The sequence below is a fragment of the Mugil cephalus genome, chromosome 4 (genome assembly GCF_022458985.1).
Source record: "Mugil cephalus isolate CIBA_MC_2020 chromosome 4, CIBA_Mcephalus_1.1, whole genome shotgun sequence".
Taxonomy (NCBI): Eukaryota; Metazoa; Chordata; class Actinopteri; order Mugiliformes; family Mugilidae; genus Mugil; species Mugil cephalus.
Genome location: NC_061773.1, coordinates 27,871,202 through 27,884,796, shown reverse-complemented (window position 1 = coordinate 27,884,796; position 13,595 = coordinate 27,871,202).

Sequence of the window (13,595 nt, the reverse complement as noted above, 5' to 3'; positions counted from 1 at the left end):
GTAGCACGCACATTACGTACGAGATTAAAAAAGTTGAGCTTGTCAAGGTTCCATGTCTGTCTGTGTCATGTTGTTTCCTGTTTTATTTTGTTAAGTTCTGGTGTTCCTGTCTGTGTTCTTCGTTTGTCTCTTGATTAGTTATTTGTGTCACCTGCGTTTATTGTCATCATGTGTCTCACCTGTGTCTTGTTGATTCTGAGGCCTCGTGTGTATTTATAGCCCTGCTTTTCCCTTTGTTCTTTGTCGCGTCGTTTATGTAATCTTTACGTCTCCACGCCATGCTCCATGTTTCCTCGTCCTTGGTCCATGTCAGGCTCCATGTTTTCACGTGTCCATGCATCCATGTCATGTTGAAGATTTCTTTAGATTTTTGGATTTTGGTTTTCCTGCCATGCGCAGCGCCTCTTGTTAATTATTAAAAACCTTTTTGTTTGAGATCCTGCCTCATCATAGTCCTGCATCTGGGTCCTCACCTGCTACAACCCCCTCGACTCCTCCCCCTACGTGACAGAGCTTTTATCCATCTGGTTGTTGTTTGAAATGCCGGTTCGACACATGAACAACTCCAGTTGTTTATTATATGACGTAATAGGTCAATGGGAGAGGAGGCCGTATTAACCTACTGAAAAGACACATATCCCCTCCTAGTGTGGAGGAGGAGGACATGTTCCCATCACTTACTCAGTTTTCTCCATTGCATATAAACTGGGACAAAGGCTGCGTTCAGAAAATCGAATTTCGAGCATAGGTCCATTAAGATGTGCATGTAAACTCACTGAATGTTGATCTGAGCACTTTCTTGTCTCGTCCAATATTCTGTTGTGTTGAATATTTGTACAGTTAAGTGGAAACACATCTGCCTTCTGGGACAAAATAAAGTCTAAGGTTTAAGTCTATTAGCTGAAGAATCAATCTCACAAGCCGACTCCGTGATTAACTCCTATTATGTATGTTCTGTTTTCTAATTATGTGACATCTAAGGAAGATGGAATCGCGAGGGCGAAACCTGCGCCGGGTAACAGAATATAATGCGTGTTTATTTTCACATTCTCTGGAATGGATTTAAATTTCTGATGAACCTGACCAACACTGGAGTAAATCCAGAAATCCATCAACTAGACACATGTGAGTGGATTCAGAGTCTTCTCTCTTATTGTGGCTAATGATTCATCGCATCTCGTCCTTCTCAGCGTGTGAGTATCATTTCAGGGGGAAGAGACAAATCCGAGATGCTTTTTATATCCAGACCTTTCAATCAGGACCCGACCTGTCTGTTATAAGTGACACCCAAGCCTGCCAGTGTAATGTATGTGCTGCCTCAACAAATTGCTTCACAGGGGACGAGAGGAGAACCTTTCTTTCTTTCTCTTATTTTTTTTTCATCAGATGAAACCCGTGGAGACAGAGCTTCCTCGTGCTTACTTTGACTTCAGTTTGAAAAGCTACGTTTAAACACGATCACACAAATGCCTTTTTCTATAAAGAGCTGGCCAGCTGCAAAGGAACATAATGACTCTGATTATGTGAAACCCCACTGCCATTTGTCATATTAATACAGCTGCTGCAGCTTTAATCAGAAAACCACTCAGTTATGTGTCGCCGTGGCTTCGGCTGTTGCCTTAAGTCCCACTTCTGTCTTACAACGTCTCCGAAATGTTATTTGCTTGCCGCGCCAACATAGGTTTCTGCCTCTAATTGTCTCTTCGGGGAGAGAGGTCTTCATGTGTGCAGGAAACATCGCTTTCCGACCCACTTTCATCTGACCACAGATGAGATGCGGTGACTAACAAGAAGCATTCTGCTGTCTGTGGCGGTCAGCTGTGTGAACAGAAACGCAGAAGTCATCCGCGTATCGAATGTGTTCTCACGCGCCTGCAATGCGCCTGTCGTTTAGTGAGAAGAATATTGAGAGATACCTAATCGGGATGATGATCAACGCGTAATTAGATTGAATTATGAGGGTTATTAGAAGTAGAACCACAAGCGTAAATAATTCATACTTAGTTTGTGGCGTGATTATTCACAGCGTTTAGAGAAAGCTCATGAGGTTTCCACTACATGCTGTAAGAAGTAATTCTGTACATGAAATGTTATTTGAACTATTTTCCTCTGTGGAAATGGTCAATTAAAGTGAAAATAAACTTAAAGTGGATGACTTTATTCCTTTTTTCTGGTGCTCCACACACACTATATACTATGGAAACTGTGCATTGTGCACATGGACTGTTTTCCTTCCTGCCCTCAGGCGGACGCTTCAGGAGCCTCAGGACAAGGACCAGCAGACTGAGGAACAGCTTTTACCCCAGAGCAGTGACCTCACTGAACTCTGTCTCCCCGCTGAACCCCTGCACACGAATCCACTCACTCCCCTAAACACCACATTCCCTCACTCTCACTTACCTTAGACTGTTACACCATCACCACTGCACTACTGGACTCTTCTGCACACTTTATTTTAATTTATATATTTAGATTTCGTTGGGTCTTTTTTTTCCCAATTTCCAACTGAGAAAATAACAGAAATAAAAAAAAAGACAGTTCATGAACATCATCACCTGTCCACATCAAGAAAAAAAAAGAACTTCATAAAAGGGGACTGGAAGGAAAGACAAACTTTTGCAAGATCTCACAAAACTTTTGTGAATTTTTAGCTGTTCCTCAGTCTGCTGGTCCAGCTCAAAATAAAACTCCATGAATGACCTGGAATTAGTGTAAACAACACAGGGGAATGTGTATTTCCCTTTGTATTAGGAAATTGTACATAATTTAGTGGACTTTTGTCATTACTAGTCACATCATACCTATTAGTAGCAGGAAATAGCCTGTAAATATTGCCCATATGCTGCAAAACCAACCTACACCATATCGCTTATATACCACACTATTTATGCTACATCATTCACTTACTGCACTTCTGGTTGGATGCTAAACAATAATCTAATCTAATATTTATGCCTTGTTTTAAGTTAACAGAGCCCGTTCAGGTGGGACACAACATGTCCTCCCTGCATTTGTAGGAGCGCGCAGACGGTATGAGCTGTTCCAGATTCAAAAAGCGATAGATAATACGTCTTTTTCTTGCTAAAAAAGCTATCGCTGTGACAGCGTCGCTGCTATCTTGTCTGACTTGCCACCTCTAGAGCACCGGTGACTCATATCTGGGCAGGACGGAGACTATTCTGGGAGAGGTGTAGGTAGGTGTTCCTTCAGAGGCGCCGTAGATCCTCAAGCCGATCTCCTCCCCCAGCGTCGACATTAAAAAACAACAGGTGCTCTCTGATCACAGGCGCTTAGAGACAGTGCCTGAAGAAAACAAAATAAGTTAACGACTTCAAACTATTTTATTTCACCTTGAATTGAGATCACAGTGTGTTATTGCACTCGATGTGCAGTAATACTTGTGATATTTTTAATGGTGTAAGGCATATGCTGTATTAAGTGTCCTTGAATATGTCTGCTAAGAAAAGTTATGTGAACTTTGAAGCCTGTACTCAAAGCATTTTATGTACATTTTCTTTACACTATGTATTAACAAGCCTTAAGACATTCTGAATAAAGAAGACTGTGCTTCCAGTGCCCTACTTCAAGTGTAAGCAGTTTTAACTGGTCCTCACTAGTTAGTGAGCAGAAATCTGTAATTAGCGCGTACTCTCTTGGCCAGTCAGTGGCAGAAGTTTTTGCCCGTGCAAAGTCTGATGCTGACACCAACATGATAGAAGAAATCCTCAAGAACAAAATACACAAGGATGGATGTTCCCACTTGGCTCCCAGCATACATCACCAGCTTAAGGGATCTAAACTAGTAGCTGACTCTGCAGCCGTCTCTGCAATGCAGTGTGTTTTCCAGTACAGCTGTGGAGCTCTTCAGTGTTTTGAACTTAGACTGTATATAAATATGCACAACACATCCCCATTCCTTGCATCTATCAGAGTGGTACTAGAACTCCAGGGATATGGACGACGGCATCAGTACGGTCCGAGAGTGGAGCCCCGATATCAACGCCTTTACCACACATTTAATTACTGCTGCGCTCTGCTCTAATTCCACCAGTTACAAAGAATTGTTGGATTATTCACTGTACTTATTTTTTATTTTTTCCCTACCCCAACTTTGCGGAACTGCCTCACAGAGCGGTTGGCATGGCAACTGGTAGCCATCGTGATGCTATATCCTGTTTCTATGCCGTCAAATAACTAACTGAAATGCATATGTCAAACCGTTTGCATGTCCTTTTGAGACGTGTTAAATATAGGCACAATTTCTTTGAGCAAAATTGCTTTCAGGTTTGATAAATTGCTTTTCGTGTGCTAAATTAATATATTTGCATTTTCGCCGCCCAGCACATGCCAAATTGCCCTCCATATTACATACTCATTGGGGTAAACGTGCTAACTGGATGCAAACGCGGTATTTTACACCTTTGAAAGATGCAACCCTTTTAATACGCTGTTAATAAATCAGTTTGAGCTTGCACATGTTTTTATACACGCAAACCTTCAGTAGATCTGGCCCTGAATGTGATCTGACCCTCGGCCCTCAGGAGAAATCAGGATTTGTTGCTGAAGCTAGGTCCTCCCCCAAATCCCAGCCAGACTCTGCAATGATAAAACCACCTGCGTTTGCTGTTGAACCAAACCACTGTGGGAGTCCCAAATACCAGCAGCTAGCACACAGCAGATACCGAGAGCCCTAATCCCTCTCGGATTTCTGATGCACATGCAATATACAGTATCTTCTGAGCAAGCACTACCTTTGAAGTTATTCCAGAGAAAATTCTGGACCATACTTGCTGCATTAATAACAATATATTTGCATTTAAAAAAGCAATATTTGCCCAGTCCCATGATGCAAAGAGGATTAATTGTCGTTAATAATGGAAATCTTGCGGTCAATCACATTTAAATGTCTGAATCGACGTCCGCCGTTGCACAGAAAGACTGATTCTGCTGGATCGGTCGGGCCGGCCTTGCTTCCCAGCTCCCCCTCTGATCCCATGCAGAAACACAGGCAGATAAAACAGAAGAAGCGAGGTGTACGGTGAGCCAGAAACCCCCAGCATGACAGAGGAGGGAACGCCGAGGCTCATTAACAGCAGCCGCATGGACCGATCCCAGTACTCAGTCTGGGGAGTTAAGAGCCAGCTCGCTCTATTACAGGAAAGAGAGAGACTTCTAAAGGGCATGACCATCTGGAGTGAGCCTCGCTCTTCTTTTTTTCATTTTTTTTTTCAGAAGCTACGTACGGGCAGGAGGCAAAGCCCAGACTCATCAAGCAAGCTGATAATCAGGTGCCACCGAAACTCATTCATGTCGCTCTGCGTAGGGTCAATTGTGGCCGCTGGTGAAATGTAGCAACTGGATGGAATTGAAGTTGGGAAAAAAAAGAAAAAAAAAAAAAGCTCTCTGATGATTGTTATGCAGGGTGGGTGTTCTCAGAAAAGCGTGGGTGGCTGAAATATTTTGTTAACTCGTCACAGCCTGGTTGTTCAAGGCAAGACGGATACGCGGCGATAGAAGTAGGACAAGTTTTTAAGTAAGAATAAGTGCAACTGTGTCTTCTCCCTCTTCATTGTCCAGGAAGTGTCAGTGGAATGCCGCAGGGACAGATGAAAACTCAGTATCCAGTGCTGAGATGACATTCGTCCCTTGAGGACAAATGGCTGCGAATGAAAAATTGATACCGGGCAGAAAATAGACTTCCAGTCTGATACGGAGCAAAGGGAGACCACGGGACAAGTACAGCAGGAATCCAAATTACAGCAGCACAATTTACCCAAATTAATTATTCACCGGGCGGGGGCCTGCTATCAGTAACTAGACACACAATTACAAAGACACAAGGTTGGGCTTGTTTAAGGGTGCGCCCAGAAGAAAACTAATGAGCGCCGACACACTGATTGATGGCGCAGTCCGGAGGCTATTTGTCTGGCCTACGCACGAGGTCCTTTTTGCCTGGATAAGACTTTTCTAGTATTAGTTTTGCACGAAAGAAATAATAATGCCCATGAAATTAAAAAGAGACATTTATCTGAACTACTATTGTGGCATATTTTCAGCACCGTAGTGTTGCTCAAGCAAATTCTTAAGGTCCAAAAAAAAAAAAAAATACCACTTTAGAATTACACTGCATTATGCACATACATGAAGCGCCCTGAAAATGGTGTTGCAGCGATCCCATTGCTTCTCACCTACTCAGGGGAAGTGTTCGACACGCTCACGAGTGACAGCGAGCCTTAATAAGTCAGCCGGCAACCAGACTGGTACTGCGCTGAGGGCAGATACATAGATAATCAAAGCACAACAGTAGGTTTTACATTTCAAATAACCCACGGTGCATTACCAGTAGTTATTTACAGTGTAAGCACTGCTCATTAATTTTTAAACAGGCCCTTAAGGTCTGGTTGACAGACAAAGCTGGCAAGCCGAAGCAGGAGAGGGAAAACGCTGTTTTTCAACTCACAATAAGAAACATAGTAATGGCGCTGTGCAAAGTGCTGGAGAATGCATTATTAATGCGTTGATGATCAGATACACAAAGGTCGTGACCATTGTCCCTGTATAATCATCCATCATACAGTGCGTCTCCACATGCAGTGACACGTAATATGGACATCCAAATTCGCCTGCAGGATATTTAGCGGATACTTGTATTTGTGGACGTGGGTTCTCGCGCTAATTGATTATCTGGAACATTGTGTTTCTTTTCTTGGATACTGTACTCGCTACTTCTTCTTCTGTGAAAGCCCTCAGGAGCTGCAGAGACAGCTTGGCAGATGTCTTTTCTTACCACGAACCTGACGCTACTGGGAGCAGTGGAAGTCCCAGACGCCAGGGACGGGACTGCACAGCTGCCACGTCTCCATCAGCGGCGGCGTTGTTGTGAATGTCAGCGGGGTGGCGCGTACAGGTGTGTTCCCGTTCTGCTCTGGAGAACTGAGGCGGTGACGGCGCGTACCTGTTAATCCTGCTGTCTGGCTTTTCCTTTGCAGCTGCTTTGTGAACTCATTACCCGTGTGTGTCTCATTAATTCCCGTCATGGCCAAGTGGCCCGACACTCCCGCTGTCAGCACCTCGTAAGATCCTCCAGCCCAAGGTCTCCAAACATAGTAGGCCGCTGAGGGAGGGAGGGAGGGAGGGAGGGAGGGAGGGAGGGAGGAAGGGTGGGGGTGCTGGTGGTGGCCGGGCGTAATAACCACAAATCACTGATGAGGGTCAGACTCTCTCAAACTGTGAGAACTCACCTTGGCCCTGTAAATGAAGACTGTTGTGCCCTCTGATGGATGAAGGGCAACAACATAGAAGGGAAATGCACCACTGTTTGGCCACGATAAGAGTGGTTTTAAATGGATACAGGTCCTCATGGGTTGTGATAAGATGGAGTTCAAATGAAAGCCACATTCGGTGGATTTTTACTTTTGCAGCACTTAATGAGGTCAGTCGTACTAATTAAATTAGGTGCCGTTGTGACCTGACTGCGTTATGGAATGCGTAATGATGGGGATAGTGATGTCTTCCATGAAACGCTCTTTACTTTGTTTTATCAGCGGCTCAGCGTCTAGTTTTAATACGTTCAAAAGACCCATATGTGTCACTGTGACTGCAAAGATGGAAGTCAATGGACTGCTGCTCGATCTGCAAACTGGGAACACGAAGCACAGAAATGGGGCTGGGTGGTATATGGGTTCATACTGAATACCTGTATATTTTTCCGTTATGATATGAATTTTTAATATAAATGCTGCGCCATGAGACACTATTTCAGACTGGACCATTTTCAGTGTAGCGCAGCTTTTGTGAAGCGTCTTGAGACACTTTGTATTGTTATTGGCGACTGTGTCCCTGTGAGTTTCGGTGATGATGGAATAATCCAAAAAAAATGAAGCAGCAGAATGAGTAGACTTGTGCCGAAAAAAAGTGTCGACACGATGGATGACCTGTCCCCAAAAATGACCTTTTTTTTTATCATGAAATAAACTCTTTAACAACAGTTACAGAATTAGGACCATTAACAGATTAGTGTAAGAGGTTAAATATCAGCCACTCTGCAGCATTTAGTTTGGTGGCAGGAAAACAAAGTGCATTCTGTTTAGTATTTTTATTTATTTAATATTTTTTAGTATATGATAGCTACCATCAGTACTGGTGAAGTCAGACGTACTGAACAAAATGAATATATCCTACAGCCATTTCGCCTTTAATTGAATAATTATAATTATTTTTATTACTGTTATTATATTTATTTATTTAGTTACATTTTTTTGCAACTTATGTTCAGCTAAGTTTCTGTGACCAAGCAGTAGATCCCATGTGGATCAATAAAGTCCATCTAAGTCTTAGCTTTTAGCTCTGGTTAGCCAAGAATGTTTCCACTTCTGAATATCATTTATATTATTTTATATTATATTGAATGTAATTTTATTTTTATTAATCATCTATTCATAGTAGTGAGAAAAACAGAAACATGGTGTAAATGCTTATAGCCTCGGGAGAATTTTTCTGATAAAAAAAACAAAAAACACTTGCTACTGTAGCAGTGAATCCGTATGCCCATAGGGATGGATACAAATACTCTTACTTCACAAAATATTTTATTTTATGTTCTTTGTTTCATGACTGGAGCTCCAACTTCTCTCTCTTGTTAGGTCTAACAGTGTATATGTGCCATGACCGACAGAAACAATCATCAAGACAATAATGTAATAAGTTGTAGGCTCAGATGTACGATTATTATCATGATTTGGTTCAATGTTCCTGATTTCTGGTGCTCCTCCTGAGGGCAGTCCAGGTCAAATATATGTCAAGGGTTCAAAGAGGAAAGCAAGCTGAATCAGCTGGAGCCAACCCTCTGGCATGCATCATGTTGTTACTGGGTGGATGTAGGAGTTCACTCAACCACATCCAACACCTTCATTATTCATTGGAAGTGTATTCAAAACCGAATTTTCAAATTCAACTCTTCTAGAGCCCGTTCTCTGGGGAAATTAGCATCTTGACGCGAGGTTCAAGAGTTCAGTGTTACATGATGTGATAGTAGGTGCTATGTTTTGACAGCTTGTCTCTGTGCACACTCCAGAAGCTCAAAACACTCTTTGTGCAATTCCAAAAAAAAACATGTCCCAGGTGACACAAGTGTTGGCACAACTGGAGAAAGTGTGGACTTGACGGTTTCGACAAAAACCGACCCATAGCAGGCCAACCGGCTGGGAAATTGGTATTTGAGATTGTTTGTAATGTGCCTGACACAACGGGAAGCTGGCGGAGCTGAACGATGGAGGGAACGCTGCACAGATAAGTTAGACTCTCAACTTATACCAGCCGCCAATCCAACATCGGATCTGAAAGTTAATGGAGGATCCCAGCCATATAAACTGATAACACAGTAAGCATTATAGCTAGATGATGATGTAACTGTGGGGTGCATTGGAAGAAGCCATAACATTATGACCATCCTGATCAGTTTGATGTCTAGTGAATTTGGAGTTCAACACCTTGTGATGTTCCTAAAGTGTGCTTTTGGAGTTGTTACTAAAGTGCGTACTGCATCCTGCTCAAGGAGTGTCATTGCTATGGGGTGGGGCTGTTTACATGCTACATGCTACACGCTACATCCACACCAATAGATGCCAGGTCCAAAAGTTTCCCAGCAGAACACTGAATTGCCACAAGATAGTCGATGTTATTCACTTCTCCTGTCTGGTCATAATGTTGTGGCTGATCGGTGTACAAGGTGTTACAAACATGGGCTAGTTTCCACTGGTAGAGGGATGATAAAACTGAACGCAGGACTTTGATCCAGGAGCCTGGAGCTTGTGGCCTGTGACTGACCATCATTCCCTATTTTTTAATGTTTCTTATTATTTTCATTAGACTTACTGTCATTCACCTCTTGAAAAGGTCTCGGCTCTGAATATGGTTGGTAAGGTCTCGTTTAGGATTATGGTTTTAGTTAACTTGTCAGTGATTTTAATGGTGTGGCTGCTCGTGCATATAAAGTATTTAAAAACAACTCTTGCTGCCACTAGGACGTTGAGCAGGAGTGTGTTGTGTGTCCAGCGTCCATGCAGAGACTGGTCAACGTTCAGTGATGGGCAAGTTACTTCAACAACGTAATGCATTAATTATTACTTGTTATTGTTATCTAAAATGTAATTAAAATACTACCGTCTTTGAATTGTAAGGCCTTGCAACGTCTGTATTACTTAAATTCCCAATAGATCTTATTGCACATCCAGAAGATGACACATGTAGAATAATATAATGACTAAGCTAAGCTAATGCTAACAACAGTACGATATAATGGAGCAGTTATGGCTCATGGCTTAATACATATTGTGATAGAAATACTGTAAATTTAAGTGTACTACTACTGTGTATCGTAACCAAACACCTAAAGAAAGCTGCACCACGCTACATGTTTCCTTAGATTACTTGTGTTATTTGGTGAAGTGCAGAGACCTTTTGGTTTCACACACAAAGTGAACTTAACTATAATGTTCTTCGTATCCTTTTCTCTGATGAACTAATGAGCATATGTCCATCTGGTGAATGTAGAGTCTGACTCTGTTGCTGCAGTCATCATCTCCCCAATCAGCTGTTCTCTACTAACATTTAATTTTTTTCTCTTCTCTTCTTAATTAATTTTGGACTTAAAGTCCATTGTAAAGCACGTTACTGACATTTGCCATGTTACTCATTTTTTATCAGTGCTCTTTCTATCCGTGCTCCTGTGTGTGTGTGTGTGCATGTATTTGTGTGTTTGTGGGTGGGAAGGGGCTTGTTTTATATTTGTTTGTTCTATGTGTGAAGCACCTTGGGTTGCATTTCATTTGTATGAAAGCTGGTATATAAATAAAGTTGATTTGATTTCAATTTAACTGAGTGAAATATCACAATTTTTTTTTTGTAATGCCTCACATTTCCACATAAAAGCATAAAGTAATGCATTACAGTAATTTATGCATTACTTGTGTAACTCTCCAGTGTCTCTCGGATTAACAATTAGAATAAAGTCCTCAGATGTAGACAGTTTATACAGTATATGTAGATATATATATATGACGTTTAAAGACCTGTCTTGTGACTCTGTGTTTATAACTTGAAAAGACAAGCAAAGAATCCGCCATTTTCTGCACATGCTGGAGGGAGAGCGCAGAGAATAGCCTCGGTGTGATCTAAGGTTAAATGTTTCTACTGTCCTTTAGCCTCCGCCATTAGAGATAGCATCAGAGATGGTTCGCTCGCATGCAGAAGACGCTGAGGGGGTTTTCATCAGGTCTCGAAACTGTGAGGGATGATGTGTGTAGTGTGTATGTGTATATGTGTACATGGTGGATATAAACAGGCTGTGTTTTTAACGTAAGTGAAGAGACGCTGGCTATGAAACAATTGCCCGTGCACTGTATCTCAGATCCTATTTTGCAGACGACAGTGGCAATTGCTTTTTCCGCTTTTATGGAGTGTGTTCAGGCGTACTTAGATGTGCACAAAACTGTGGAAATTGTAAGCAAAAGCAAAATCCCACCCCACAGCAAATAAGGCGTTTGCCATTTCCCTCAGTGTCAGCTGCATACAACGGTGCACAGCCCTGACAAATCTTTTTCTTCCTTATTTATCTATTTTATTGTATTTCTTTTATTTATTTATTTATTTATTTTTTACTTTGACTGTCAGACGCATCCTGGCGCATTCCCATTTTAGGACATTTATGGGCAAGCAATTCAAAGCCCAGACGCCGTCTAGAAGAAGCAGCGATATCCGCAGAGATGCTGAGCAAACGCTGGAACATTTCTCCACAACCCCAAGTTTCACAAGTGGAAATTTCAGAGAGGAAGCGATTGCCTCCAGACACAGCTCAAAGGGATGGTTACTGGACTGTTCAATACTAAGCGAAGACTTTTTTTTTTTTTTTCCTCTGGAGACCGCTGGAGCCTTCCTGGAGCGCCGCGCTGCAGACTTCTCCTTTGTGGCAGCCTTCAAGGTGCAGAAGATGAGAAAAATGAAAAATGACACCGTGGGAAAGCTGAGCACTCTTGTTGTGAAAAGAAAAAAAAGTCAACACGGTCTCTCCAAAGCGTTTCTTATTTACACTTTTTGCCCTTCAGGAAGGCACTCAGAGCTTTGTGAGATCCCTCACAAAGCTCTGGGCCCTGGATGAACATATGACATAACTTATGAGTCCTCTTTTATAATTGAGAGTATTTCTTGAGATGATCTACATTTTAGTTTTAATTTGCTTCTCCAGATGGGCTTTGGATTACTGTGAGATCCGAGGCCACCGTCATTTGTGACTCAAGTGTCAATTTTAGACATAAATCATTTCATTTCAGTGGAATATTCACCGTCGGTGAATTAACCAGCGGAGCCGACATCAGTCTGCACCAACCTTGAATTAATTGTGTAAATTTAATCCTGTCGAACATTTAACACATTTATTCCACCAAATATCGTGACTGTGGCATATCATTACGCATCAATCAGGCATAACATTATGACCACCTCCCTAATATTGTGTAGGTCTCTGTTGTGCCTCCGAAACAGTTGTTATTGATCAGAGAATGGACATGGGCCTTCTGAGGGGGTCCTGTGGAGTCTGGAAACAGAATATTGTTAGTGGGGTTCTGTGGATCATCCCACAGACACACAGATACTGTTTGAGATCTAGTGAATTTGGAGGCCAGATCGACACCTTGTTCTGCTCTTCATGTTTTTTGGATTTGTTTTTAAACCGTTTTAAAACAAAAGAGGACCAACCCACATAAGGGCGCATGTAGAACCCTGATCTCATTCCACTAAATAACTATCCTACATAAAGAAACCTGGAATCCAAACTAAAACAAACAACGTCCTCATATGTGGACACTGGGCTTGTTTCAATATTTATATTATACTAAAGTCCCCGATGTGTAACAGAATATAAGTCTGTTTATTTTAATGCCTGAACATGGCTGAGCAAAACCAGAACAATGAGGTCCCGACGTCCACAAACGAGTACTTGCCAATTAGGGACGTTGTGGCTTGTTGTCATTGATAAAAATTTGTTAAATTTGAGCGTCATATCAAACTAAAATCTTTTCTACCACTAGATGTCAGACTAAAGCGTCCACTAATGAGGATGACGGGTTTAAATGAAGCAGAATACGCTGCAATAAAACCTAAAACTTAACGTCTCCATTACAAGGCAAACACTGGTGACTTTAACCTGTTAAATGTCACACACCTATTTTCTGTCCAGTTTCCACTTTCTTTCTTTCTTTCTTTCTTTCTTTCTTTCTTTCTTTCTTTCTTTCTTTCTCTCTGAGTCAGACATATAAATATTAAGGTAGAAAATAATTCAACATGAGTCACTACTGAGAACTAAGTTTCCAACGACGCCTTATTTGCAAGTATAAGCGAACAGATTGTGGCACTGCTGTCTGGTGTGAAGATTCACTTATGTTACCTAAAACACATGTAACGGAGGTCGGGGTTAATGGCTGCACAAAATAAAACACCAAGTGTTTACAGTAAACTGGATTTAAAAAAATAAATGTATGTATGTATGTATGTATGTATATGTATTATGTATTAAATGGAACTTCATCATGATCAAAAGATAC